This window comes from Psammomys obesus, unplaced genomic scaffold (assembly GCF_907164565.1).
Source record: "Psammomys obesus unplaced genomic scaffold, mPsaObe1.curated_primary_1811, whole genome shotgun sequence".
Classification (NCBI taxonomy): domain Eukaryota; kingdom Metazoa; phylum Chordata; class Mammalia; order Rodentia; family Muridae; genus Psammomys; species Psammomys obesus.
In genome coordinates, this window is record NW_026596046.1 from 22,312,449 (window position 1) to 22,326,456 (window position 14,008).

Genomic DNA, 14,008 nt, shown 5'->3' on the forward strand with positions numbered 1-14,008 from the left:
CCTGCTGCGCCGCCCGCCGCTTCCGGCTCCCGGGCCGCCCGGAGGCTGCGCCCTCCGCGGCCCGCGCTCCTCACCTGGCGGCGGCCCCCTCCGCCGGACGCGCTGCCGCCGCCGCCGCCTGTCGCCGCCGCTGAGTGAGGACAGGTGAGGCTGCCGAACCCCCCACTCGCTCCCGGCCCGCCGCCGCCGCCGCCGGCCCTCCGTCCGCTGTTTATTAAACTTTTCTGTTTGGCTGCTCGGCCTGTGACGCGGCCTCCGGGGAGCGCTCGCGATTGGCTCGCCACGCGCGCTGACGCGGCAGTCCCAGCCCGCTGCCTAATTATGACCGGCCCGGGCGGGGCCGCGAGCTGGAGGCGGGGTGGGGGCGGGGCCGGAGCGCGGAGAGCGCGGCTATTGGTCGAGCCGTCGGAGGGGGCGTGGCACGGAGGCGCTGCTTTTCCCTCGGCCACGCCCCTTGCCTCCTGGAGGTCTGCGGGATAGGCTCTGGCTTCCTCTGTTGTCGCCGCAGGGGCGGAAGGGTCCGGTGCAGGCTTGGTGGGTCTGATGACGTAGCTCCGGTCTCTGCGGCCTCTCAGGTAGCGGCTGGTCTTGTGTGGAGCCGGTGTTCCACCTGCTTAGTGTGTGAGGCGGTCTTGAGGTTTTATTGCCCAGGCCCCTAGGAGACCTGATGGGCCAGGGTCTGAACTTTGCCCTTCGCTGAGCCAGGATTTACCGAGAGCGAGCGCTTGTGTAATGCGCGCACACGCGCCGTGCCTCGCGGAGCCCTCCCTGTACTTTCTCGCGGAAGCGTGGATTCCGGTCATCGCTGCCTCTGCACAGGTCGTGCGGGGTGTCGCGGAGGATGGGGCCCTGAGGGTAGGGGTCAAGCATAGTGTGGAGGGTGGGCTTCCTGAGATTACCCAACCCAAACAGGAGCGCCAAGGTCCCTCTCTTGGTTTGAAATTCCGTTATGGGTTTGCGCGTTTATGTTGGTGTTTATTTTGGTCACTATTCCCTTACCTATTTGCGTGAAGTTTCTGCCCTACTTTTACAGTAAGTAGGCGTTGATGTTTGCAGGATTGGGAGACAGCTGACCATGTGTGGTTTGGGCTGCTTTCTGTGGTCCTGTGGAATAAGGAGGGGATAGTTAGAAGGACACGGAGGTCAGGAAGAATTCTTTGAGGAAGAGGTGGCATTTGGAAAATTCTGACGACTTCTCGAAAATGAAAGGATGCGTTCCTGAAGAGTCCTTGGAAGAAACACACAGTGCTCTTGTGAGGTGACAAGTTTCTGGGGCAGGGCATTCTAAAATAAACCGCTAAAGCTAAGTGTTACCAGCCACAGTAGCCCAGGCCTTTATAATTCCAGCATTGGGAGGGAAAGGCAATATCTCTACGAGTTCGAGGTCAGCCTGCTGTACTTAAAAGTTCCAAGCCAGCCAGGGCTGCTTAGTGAAACCCAGTCCCAAATAAATATAAATAAAGCTAAGTACTATGTAAAATCAGAGCAGAGCAGAAGGCCCCCATTCAGTGCCTAAGGGTGTTCTAAGAGTGTTTTGAGAAGCATTAAGCTTACATTCAAATTTATATTTAGGGCTGGAGCAATGGCTCAGCAGTTAAGAGCACTTACTGCTCTTGCACAGGACCTAGGTTGGGTTCCCAGCATCCACACATTGGCTCCCAACTATCAGAGCACTCACACACTTGAAAACAAATACTTAAAGCCAGATGTGGAGACTCATGCCTTTAATCCCAGCACTAGGGAGGCAGAAGCAGGGGCATCTGTGTTCAAGGCCATTTGACATAGTGGGTTCCCAAACACGGCAACAACGCGCGCGCGCGCACACACACACACACACACACACACACACACACACACACTTAGAAATAGTGGGATAACCCACTAAGAGAATCTTGCCCAAACAGATGATCTTTAATGGTGGAGACAAGGCTCTAAGGTAGACTGGGGCCTGTTTTAGGTCAATTATGACAAGCCTAAACGGTCAAAGTGAGTAATTACTTTTAATGAGAAATGAAAACTTTTTATTTTTAGAACTGAGAAGGGAAAGAAAGGAAAGGGTAGATCCTAATAGCTGAAAGATGCTGCAAGTGGCAGGAGACATTTTGCAGCCTGGAATTCTTTTAGGGCTCACTAGTTTCTGGCCATTGGGTAGAAAAATTATATGAGAAGAGTGTAGAATTTTGTCTGGGGTTTAAATTGTTGCTCAGGCACTTTTTGACTTACAACATTGAGCCATATCTAATCCTTTTCAGTACTCAGTTTTCTGAAGGAAGCAAAGATTTCCCACCTTTATAGAGTTAATTCTAATGGAGAAGGAAGTAAACCTAATAGCAAACATCTGTATGTGGTGAATTGTAAGATGATGGGTGACCTAGATGGAGAAGGTAGCCATCTAAATGGAGGCTTGACAGCTAAGGCACCAAGACAGGCCCAAATAGGAAGAGGAAGTTTAAACAAAATTATAAGTGATGAGAGTGTCCTGGCAAGGATTCCAGTGTTACAGAGTTGATAAGCACCATTCTCAAGCCAGGAACATCAAAAAGCCTTATATTAGTGGGTCCTGTGATCTGGGAAGATGAGGAAGTTGTGAATCAGGTGGACCTGGGAGGTATTGTATATGCTGTGGCTCTTACTGTAAGTTAAATGGGCCAGCACAGGATTTTTAACAGAAACATAACATGGAACACCTTAACTTTTAAAGGACAATTCTATGTTGAGAGTAGTCCCAAAAACACATCAACGTTATGAGCAAGAACCTCTGTATGGAAGGTTGTCTGACTCCATGTAAATGGTGACTTAAGCTGGGTGGCAACAAGGATGGCCACTGGAAGAAACGAAATTCTAGATATATTTTCAAGGTAGAGCCAACAGTTTCCTTATAGGATGGTACATTTTCACTCTACCTGGAATGTGGAGTGAAGGAGAAATGAATCAAGTAAATCTGAGTTTTGGCTTGTGCAGTTGAGAAGTAGGTAGAGCAACAGAGAAGTCTTGCTATATTTTTTTTCCATAAATTGCATTCAGGATTACTGTAACCAAGTACCAGGGTAAGATCTATAGTTGGATATTTCATACTCAGGTTTACAGAAGAGTCAGAGAGATTCTTAAGTCATAATGCAGTAGTCAAATAAGTCATAATGTTAAGCCATGAGAGTGATAAAGAAAAGTGACTGTGGAGAAAAGCAAGAGGTAAGCCCTGGGCTTGGGTTTGAGAATTCACAGACAAGGGCAGAAAAAAGGTGAACACAAAGGAGAAAATAGTGAGTTAAACCATTAAGAGCACTAGCTCATTCAAGTACAGTTGGCCTAGCTGTTGGGTTTAGCAACATGGAGGCAGCATTAGGGTATATAGTTTAGTGCAAACAGAACCTGGTTGGGGTGGTAATAAAACCTTGTTAGGGTTGGAGGGATTTGATATGCTAGTGTCTACAAAAGACCTTCTTTAATTGGAAATGATGTGAGAAAAACATTTTTAATTATTAAAGCTAAATTTATGTACTTATTATGTGTGAAGATCAGAAAAGCAACTTGCTGGAATTGGTTCTCTTCTTCCACCATGTTGGTCCTGAGACTCAAACTGGCTTGGCAGCAAGGGCCTTTTTCTGATGAGCCTTCTCTCCTCTCTCTGGGCACATTTTTAGGGTTTTGTTTTGTTTTGTTTTTAATCTTAAGTGTGTTTTCATTCCAGGACTTGTCAGGCTGGTAATTGAATTGACACTGACATCTAATACAGTTGTTATCGTGCGTATTTGTTATAAATTTCCAGAGACTGACTTTATATGACCATTCCAAATCTATTCTGAGACACTGAGCAATTACAGACTATGTAATTGTAACCACTGCTCCTTGTTGGGAGGGTTAAAAAAGACTGAATTATCCTTCTCCTGTGATGGTTGCATGACATGTGGCTTTCTTCCAACCTGTCATGGATGCTGAGATCCAACAATAGGAAGAGCACGCTCCTCTATGATTTGCACATAGAAAAGGAGACAGAAGTAGTGAGCAGTATAGATATACAACATAAAATCCTGACATACTAATAAACAACATCCCTGTAGCACCAAGCCCATGGTCAGTGCCCAGCTCACAACAGCCTCTTTCCATTATCCTTTCCTGCCCGTCGTCTTTCCAGGTCCAGAACAGTGCTCAGTATGTTCTCATCACAGCTGTTCCATTATCCACGTCTCAGTTTTCCTCCGCCTCCTGTTGTCCAAACTTTACCTCAATGGTGACAAATATTAATGTTAGAAACTCACCCTTTTTCATTTTAACTATTTTATTGAGATTCAATGCATATACAGTTCACTAGCTTAAAAGATATCATCTATCACTTTTTGACCCATTCATAATTGTATATCACCACAATCAATTTAGAAAGAGTCTATAACACACATACACACACACACTAACACAATCCCATGCACACACCCTCGTGCAACCAAAAAGAGAAATTGTGTGCCTGTTAGGAGTCATTTCTTATTATGATCTAAAGATAAAATATCCCCCCAAAGGCTCATAAACTGAGACCTAGGTCCCCATCTAGTAACTGTTTTGGGAGGTTCTGGAATCTTTAGGTGAAGGGACCCAGCTGGAAGAGGTAGGAGGTCCCTGAGGGTCCCATGCCCTCTATTCCCCTTCATGTGGTTCTCTGTTTTGTGTCCACACTAAGGTTGAAGCTCCTCCGTATGTTCCCACCACCACATAATTTGGTTCTAGTTCACAGGGTCCGGACATCAGGAACTGAGCCGTCAGAAACTATGACTCAAATTAAGTTCTTTTTTTTTTTCTTAAGCTCTTTATGTCATGTGTTTTGACCATAACAACTAAAAGTAATACAATCTTCTTTCTTTCCAAATATTTCCCACATTCCATCCCTAGGCAACTACTAAACTACTTTCTGTCATTACATGTTTGCTTTTCTGGATATTTCAGAAACAAAGAATCATAACATATGTAGCTGCTTTCATCCATGATGTTTACAAGGTCCATTCATGCTTTACATCAGTATTGAATGTCCTTCTTAGTGCTGAGTAATATTCCATTGCATTGATATCCCATGTTTTATTTATCCATTAGTTAGTATATGGACATTTGAATTGCTTTTTTCCATTTTGGGATCAAAATAAATAGTGTTATTTCAAATATTCATGTCTAAGTTTTAATGGGAACATATATATAGCATATCCTCCTTCTCTTTCTCTTTGAGACAGGGTTTCTCTGTTGTAGTCCTGGCTGTCCTGGAACTTGCTCTGTAGACCAGGCTGGCCTCAGACTCAGAGATCTACCTGTCTCTGCTTCCAATTTACCACTACTATGTCACTAGGGGTTAGGGATCTGTTTTAATTGCTTATCTGATCTTAATTTAATTTTGGTAAGTGATGTATGTCTAGAAAATTATCCATTTCTTTTATATTTCCCAATTTGGTGGAATATAGGTATGTCCATATGATTCTCTGGATTTCCTCAGTGTCGTTATGTCCCTCTTTTCATTTTTTATTTTGCTAATTTGGATATTCTCTGTCCACCTTTTAGTTAACTAAGATAAGGGTTTGTCAATCTTGATGATTTTTCTTAAAGAACCAACTCTGTTTTATTCTTTGTATTTTGTTTGTTTCTATTTTATTGATTTGAGCCCTGAGTTTGAGTATTTCTTGCCAGCTGGGTGCGTAATTCTTGCTAACTGAGTGTGGTGGCTTGCTCTATAATGTCAGTTAACCCCAGCATTTCTCTGTTTAGTGTTTGATGGATGACCTGTCTACTGGCGAGAGTGGAATATTGAAGTCACCTGCTACCACTGTGTGATGGTTACTATGTATGTTATTTAAGCATTTCTCTTAAAAAAATGGGTACCCTTGTGTTTCACATGCCTAGATGTTAAGAATTCCAATTCTCGAGTGTTACACTGCCTACCTAGAATTGTTTACATGTGTGTCTAATATTCATTGCCCTTTGCTTTGCCTTAAAAAAAAAAAAAAAAAAGAATAATGATTCTCTTGGATTTTCCATTTGCGGAGTATGTAGTGTCCTTTCCTCTCTCTTATGATTAGTTTTGGTTTGAAGTCTATTTTGTCAGATATTAAAATGGCTACCCCAGCTTGGTCCATTTGCTTGAAATGTATTTTTCCATTCTTTTACCCCGAGGTGACGTCTAACCTTGATGTTAAGGTATATTTCTTAGATGCAGCAGAAGAATACATCCTGTGTTTGCATCCAGTCTATTTTTTTAACTGGGGAACTGATATTGAGAGATATCAATAAACAGGATTTGTTGGCTCCTGGTTTTGTTTGTTGTTTTTTTGGTGTGCATGTGTATATGTGTATGTGTGTTTCTTCTCTTTTGATTTGCGGTCTGGGATTATTTATTCACTGTATTTTCTTGGGTGTGGTTGGCCTCTTTAGATTGGAGTTCTTCAAGTGCCTTCTGTATGGATGGCTGGATTTGTAGATAGGTATTGCTTAATTTTTTCATTATGAAATGTCTTATTTTCTTCATATACTATGATTGAAAACTTTGCTAGGCATAGTAGTCTGGGCTGGTGTCTGTGGTCTTTTAGACTCTATAGAATATCTGTTCCAGCCATCCTGGCTCTTTGGGTCTCTGTTGATAAGTCAGGTATAATTCTAATATATCTATTATATGTTACTTGTCTTTTTTTTTCTCACAGCTTTTAATAGTATTCTTTTGTTCTGTATGTTTAGTGTTTTGATTATTATATGCTGAGGAGACTTTCTTTTCTGGTCCATTCTATTTGTTGTTTTGTATGCTTCTTGTACTTGGATAGCCATCTCCTTAATTTAGGGTAGTAAAGCTTTCTTCTGTCATTTTGGTGAAAATATTTTCTGTGCCTTTGAACTGAGTATCTTCTCAATTCCTCTATTTTTTTTTTTTTTTAAGGAAAAATGAGGACACCTTGCTCTTAAGTGTGGTTGAGGACAAGGTTTATTGTAGATATGGGAGAGAAAATAGCCAGAAGCATCTGGAAGGGTCCAAACTAAACCTGGCCAGCAGACTGAATTAGGCCATGAGAGAAGAAAGAAGAGGGAGAGCAAGAGAGGAAGAAAAGAGAAAGGAGAGATTAGTGGGGATGTAAGAAATCAAGTGGCTAAGAGTGAGCCAAGAGACCAAGACAGCATGTAGCTAAAATAGCTGAGTTATATAGGAAAGAGAAGGGGGAGATGAAGCTCAGGCTCTGGAAAGGTCTAGGATAGGATGACTCTGTAACATTGTGCAATGTTGAGAGATGCTAGGAGGACCTGGAGACAGGCTCTCCTTTGATATGTTAAATAGACACCTCAGTTAGCCATTTCCCCGGGTTTCTTTGAGACCTGTTAATTCCTAGATTTAGTCCTTTCATAGTGTTGCATATTTCCTGGATGTTTTGTGCCTGGAGATTTTTAGATTTAACATTTTTTTTGCCTGAGGTATCCATTTTCTCTTATTATATCTTCAGTGACTTCCCCTTTCATATTCAAAAATTTTTCTCTTCTCTCTTTTTTTTGTTTTCTTTTTTTGTTGTTGTTTTGTTATTTTTTGTTTTTGTTTTTGAGACAAAGTCTCACTGTGTCCCTCTGGCTGTTCTGGAACTTTCTATGTAAAACAGGTTGGCCTCAAACTCAGAGATCCTCCTACCTCTGCCTCCTGAGTGCTGGGATTAAAGGCATGTACAACTATGCCTGGCCTCGAATTTCTAAATTTTTCTTCTCCAGCTTTCTCTCAGTTTGAGGTTTTTGTTTTGTTTTGATTAATTCTATTTCTACTTTCAGGTCTTGAAATGTTTTATTCATTTCCTTCTGTTTTGTTTGTATTTTCATAGATTTCTTTAAGGAGTTTTATTCATTTCCTGAAGAAGGAATTTGTGTTTATAAAGGTTATTGTCTCGTGCTGTATCGCAGTACTCAGGGCCTGCTGTGGTAGGGTTGTTGGGCTTTAGTGGAGACATATTATCCTGGTTGTTACTGTTTTATATGTGTATCTATATCTGTATGTCTATATATCTATATTTTTAATGCTGGCAGCTAAGCTTCTTGGTTTGGGATGGGTGTCATTTTAGGAGCTGATGTCTGATCTTGTCTTTGTTGGGCGAGTATTTTGATCCTTGGTTTTTGTTGCACTTTCTGATTCTTAGGATAGTGTGGTGGTTGTGTGTTGCTTGGTAGAAAATTCTTCCTGGATCATGATTGGTGTAGCCAGTGGGGATTCTGGGTACAATATGTTTCTAGGTGTTAGGAGTTGAGATTTAGGAATATGGATAGACAGGAGTTGGGTGGGGATGGGAGTGATTGAGGGGGGTGCACGGGAGAGAGGAAAGCAGTATTTCACCAGAATCTGCTTAGTACCCTAGGAATGGGGCCTGAGACTTAGGAGAGACATTAGCAGGTTGTCTGCTACAGAGCTGTGAATGAGCCTGGGGGATTGGGCTTGGATTAATGGAGGGAGAGATGAAGATCTGTAGTTAACATCATGCTTCCCTGGCTGGAATTGCCTGAGGATTCCTAGGGAATGATTATTGGAGGCGGGAGCTGGGATAAAGCAATGAGTCAAGGGGTGAAAGTTGGGAGGGAACTATCTACTGGAGAAAGGCAAGGGCAGAGCTGGGGACGAGACTGGAGGATTGGATTAGGAGGAGCTGAGGGAGAGGTAAAGGCTACCTGCTTCTCTTGGTAAGATTGTTTTTAACCATTTTAAGAACTACCAGGATGATTTCCATAAGGACCAAACTGTTACAAATCAGGCACACTCTGCCAGCCTGCCTTTCAGCAACTCATTGGGCTTACATCATCTGCCACCACCAATTGTGACACTTTCCTCTGTCCTTAGGAGTTGTGAAACAATAGGTGCCTCTAAAGGGCCCTGGCTCTATCTTTCCTGTTCATTCTCTCTGTCTCTGGTCTCCTCCCTGTCTGTCCCCTGTTTCCTTGTCTGTCTTTCTCTCTTTCTCATGCCCCACTCTGAGATGGTCTTTCCCTTATTACACTCCCCCAATAAATGTTCTTCATTAGCTCTGTTGGATAGTGTGACTTCTTAGCAGCACATTTTGACCCCCACCCACCAAGGGTACCTTCTGTTTTATCTTCACACAGACCCCTTTGCACTTTCAGCAAAACAGTTTCCATTTTCCCACGTGCTCACCAACACTTTCTGTAATCTTTTCTAGCCATCTTGGTGGGTATAAAGTGACAATCATACCATTGTAGCTTTGCTTCGCCTTTCTCTAGTGGATAATGATGTTGAGCATCTTTTCACATAGTTATGGACTACTTGTGTAACTCCCTTGAGGAAATGTCTTTTTAGATCTTGCCCTTTTAAAATTAGATTAGGTTGTTTTGTTTTAAGACAAGGCGTCTTGTCTTCCAGGCTGACCTTGTAAGCCAAGGATGATCTTGAACTTCTGATCCTGATCCTGGGATTATAAGCCTGTGCACTAATGCCCATTTTATATGATGCTGGGTGTCAAATTTAGGGCTTTGTATATGCTGGGTAAGTACGTTATCAATGGAGTTACAGCCCCAGTCCTCAAGGTAATGTTTTTGTTGTTATTGATTGTTAGAGCTTTTACATGTTCTGAACACAATTTCTTTTCAAAAATACATTTTCAAATTTCTTGCTAAATTTTGTGGGGTGTCTTTTACTTGCTTAATAGGATCATTTCAAGTTTTTAAACCTTCACTCATCCTTCTTAGATCCTTCATTGTCCAACATCCAGTTAGTCACAGATGAGCTAATTCTCCTTTAAAATGTCTCTGAAGTATACCCTTGCCACCACCACTCTGTAGAACCCCGTGTTATTTGCTCCTGTTTTCTATCCCCAACTCCCATACCTACTCAACTATTTCCTCCGCTCCTTCCACAAGGATATATAGAATCACAGCCTCGCAGGTCAAATCTCTGCTAGTCCTTAGATTGCTCCAGCAAGAATATCTAGGATTTCTACAGAAAGAAAAGCTTTTCTTACTTTTTTTGTAAACGTTAAATTCCACAGCCGCAGTCTGGGCACAGAAGGAGTCCTTCTGGAAGGTTGCAGATCTGTGTCTAGTAACCTCCCAAACCCCAAGGTATTTTTATTCTCAAAATAGCTTGAACCTAGGACAATGGCTCTGAACTAAGGATGGTTATGTCTCCATGAAACATTGGGCAATATATAGAAATAGTTTGAATTGGTTGGGGAAGGAAGGGTTCTGTCACCTAAGGTCAGAGGGAGATGGTGAAGCGTCTCACAGGATACTGGGCAACCCTCCCAACTCTCCCTCCCACTTCCAAAAAGGAATTACCTACCTGGAATCTCAGTCCTATACAGTCGAGAACACTTGACGTAACAAGGAGGCACACACTTCATTAGAGCCCTGCTAGTTAGATCATAACACAATCCAATGTCTACTGTTTTGCAGGATATACCCCAAACCCCATGGCTTAAAACAAGAATTAAAGCTCCCAGTGTGGTATGGGACTGTAATTCCAGAACTCAGGAAATGGAGGCAAGAGGATTGAAAGTTTGAGGCCAGCCTAAGTTATCTAGATAGACCCCATCTCAAAATAATAATAATAATAATAATAATAATAATAATAATAATAATAATAAACCACCCGAGGACTTACTGTATGGCATGATTCTGTGGGTGGATGAGGCACTTCTTTTGCTTGTTTTGCCTGGGCTGTCTGTAGTGCTTTGATGGCTTGTCCATCTGGATCTTTTTTTCCCATGTGATTTTTCTCAGCCTGGAGCTTTGGAGATACAAGGCCATGGGCTTAGTCTATGTTGAAAATCATTTAATGCCAGTTCTGCTGCATTCTGCAGATCAAAAGCACAAGACTAACCCAGATACAAGAGGCAGGGAGACGAACCCCTTCTTTTGAAGGCAGGAGCTCTGCAGAGTTGTGAGCATGTTAATCTACTCTGCTGATCTTCATGTTCATTTTTCAGGGTATGATCATTTCTAATGTAAATGGGGCCAGACTGGGAGGAGTGTGGCTAGAGCACCATCTCAGGCTGTGCTGGCCTTTAGAAAAGCCTCTCCTCACCTACCTTGCAATCTCGCTTCCTCTGATGCTTTTGGCCACAGGTCTCAAACTTCTGGTCTAGGTTCCCCTCATACTCTTAAAAATTATTGAGAACTGAAAACAACAACAACAATAAAACACTTTTATGGATGGCTATCAATTCTATTTCAATATTAACTAATTTAAAAGTAACAGTACCCTACTTATGTGTTCACATAGGAATGTTTTTAAGTAAAAATGACTGTAATTTTCTAAACTGTGTTAATAGAAAGAATGCCATTGTGTTGCATTGTGTATACCTCTTCTTTTAACATAAGACAGGGTGAATTTTTGTGTTGTTTTGGTCTTTCCAGACAGGGTTTCTCTGTGTAGCCCTGGCTATCTTGGAACTCTGTAAACCAGGTTGGCCTCCAACTCAGAGATCCACCTGCCTCTGCCTCCCAAGTGCTGGGATTAACGGCATGTACCACTACTGCCCAGCCAGCTTGATTCTTCTATTGATTTCTAATTAGTTTACTTTGAACTGTTATCTCTATTTGCTGCTCAGGCTGGTCTGGAATTACTGGGCTCTAGGAACCATCCTACTTCTTTCTACCCAGCACTTTTTGGTGTACTTTTCTTATGATATCACATACCATGTAGCCTGTAATTATCACTGAATAGGTGGAGATGAAAAGATGAAAAAAAATTACTTTGCACTGTAATGAAAATAACTAAACTTTTTGTTTTTCTTGAAATTGACTTCTCTGAAGTTAAAGAAATGGCTCCACCATTGATATCGCTGAGAGGTCCGAACTGACTCCATTTTAGGTCGGAGCCTTCATATTGAGCTTCAGTTTCTGTTTTCCAGAAAAGAAAACCAAACTTCTCAGAAACACTGCATAGAAAGGGCAGCCATGCCTGGCATGGTGGTGGTGCATGCCTTTAATCTTGGCATTTGGGAGGCAGAGGCAGAGGCGGATCTCTGTGAGTTTGAGGCTAGCCTGATCTACACAGTTCCAGGACAGCCAAAGCTACACAGAGGAACAAACAAACAAAGGAAACAACAACAACAAACAAATGAAAGAGAACAAAGGGCAGCCAATCAACACTTAGGATATCTGGCCTAAGGATATGGGACAAGGACTCTGACAACTCCCCAGAGGTCAGAACAATGAGAGGACTCCCTCTTAGCCCAGAGATATCCCCTAGCTCCTGGAAAAGCTTCCCTGTCCTGTTCCCCACTCACCTCCTCCCCCATCCTACCCAAAGGTTCTAGGTAAACCTGAGCCAATCAACTAAAAGTTTGACCATATGTGACTGAAAGGCCCAGATAATGTTGCTTAAAATGATCACACACCAAGCCCCTACCAATGAACTTCTGCTCCTTAGCCCCCCAATCAGAATAGAGATTAGCTCATGACACCTGAAAATCTCCAGTTCCCTTTGAAAGGCCTGCAAGCCTTTGTTTCAGGGTCACCACCGTTTTGGATGGATGGTCCACTTCTGCCTGCTGGCTGATTCTGCAGAATAAATGCTCTTTGCTTTTCATACTATTTGAATCTGGGGTCTTTTCTTCAGTGATTCTTGGACCCTCACAGCACTTATTGCTCTTCCAGAGGGCCTGGTTTGATACCCATCGTCTACATGGTGGCTCACAACTGTCCATAACTCCATGTCCAGGGGATCTGGTGCTCTCTTATGACCTCTAAGGGTACCAGGCAAGCACATGGTGCATAGGTATAATAAAAATAAAGTACTACACACATCAAATAAATATGTTTTTCCTTTTTTGTTAATTTATTCAATTTAAATCTCAATTATAGGCCACTCCCTCCTTTTCTTCCAGTCCCACTGTCTCTCCCCCATCTTCTCTCCCCTATTCCTCAGAACAGGGGGCCACCCCTACCCACACACCCCAGCTCATCTATTCACATGAGGACTGAGTTCCTCTTCCTCCCCTGTGGCCTAGGAGGGAAGTCCCATCAAGGGGAAGTGATCAAAATGCAGGTGTTGTAGTCTGTGTCAGAGATATCCCCCACTCCCCTAACGAGTGGGCCCACATGAAGCCAAAGATGCCCATCAGACTTATCTTCCTTGGGGTCTGTGCATTGTAGTACGTCTATCCTGTACTATATGACTAAAATCCACTTATAAGTGAGTATATACCATGTGTGTCCTTATGGGTCTGTTACCTCACCCAGCATGATCTTTTCTAGTTCCATCCATTTGCCAGCAAATTTCATGATTTCCTTGTTTTTAATGGCTGAGTAGTAATCTATTGTGTAAATGTACCATAGCTGCTTTATCCATTCCTATGTTGAGGGACATCTAGGTTATTTCCAATTTCCAGCTATTACGAATAAAGCTACTATGAACATGGTTGAACAAATGTCCTTGTTGTATGTATGTCAGGTGTATGCCCAGGAGTGGTATAGCTGTGTCTTGAGGTAGCACTATTCCTAATTTTCTAAGAAAGTACCAGATTAATTTCCAAAGTGATTGTACAAGTTTGTACTCCCACCAGCAATGGAGGAGGGTTCCCCTTTCTCTCACATCCTCACCAGCATGTATTGTCTCTTGAGTTTTTGATCTTAACCATTATGATGGGTAAGATAGAATCTCAGGGTCCTTTTGATTTGCATCTCCCTGGTAACCTAAGGATTTTGAACATTTCTTTAAGTGCTTCCCCACCATTTGAGTCTTCTTTGTTGAGAATTCTGTCTAGTTCTGTATCCCATGTTTTAATTGGATTATTTGGTTTATTGGTATTTAATTTCTTGAGTTCTTTATACATTTTGGATATTAGCCCTTTGTCAGAGCTGTTAAGTTCAATTGATAGTGTCCTTTGCTTTACAGAAGCTTTTCAGTTTCAAGAGGTCCCATTTATTAATTGTAGATCTTAGAGCCTGAGCTGTTGGTGTTCTGTTCAGAAACTTATCTCCTGTGCCAATGAGTGCAAGGCTCTTAACCACTTTCTCCTCTCCTCTAGCAGATTTAGTGTAACCGGTTTTATGTTTAAGTCTTTGATCC

At 42.5% G+C, this 14,008-nt stretch overlaps 1 protein-coding gene and 1 long non-coding RNA gene across 4 annotated transcripts in view; one reads left to right on the top strand and one right to left on the bottom strand.

The window, feature by feature from the left end:
• Zfand6 (zinc finger AN1-type containing 6) overlaps positions 1–311 on the bottom strand; it is a 68,317-nt gene extending 68,006 nt beyond the window's left edge. Inside the window, exon 1 of one of the 3 annotated variants that reach the window (XM_055623094.1) lies at positions 75–311. The gene's annotated coding sequence lies outside the window, so the exon portion shown is untranslated. The remainder of the gene's footprint in view (positions 1–74) is intronic. The other 2 variants (XM_055623095.1, XM_055623097.1) reach the window with 2 other exon arrangements.
• A 128-nt stretch (positions 312–439) lies between these two features.
• Positions 440–14,008, top strand: part of LOC129688327 (uncharacterized) — a 43,390-nt gene continuing 29,821 nt past the window's right edge. Inside the window, exon 1 of the long non-coding RNA XR_008721918.1 lies at positions 440–575. This is a non-coding gene — a long non-coding RNA (uncharacterized LOC129688327). The remainder of the gene's footprint in view (positions 576–14,008) is intronic.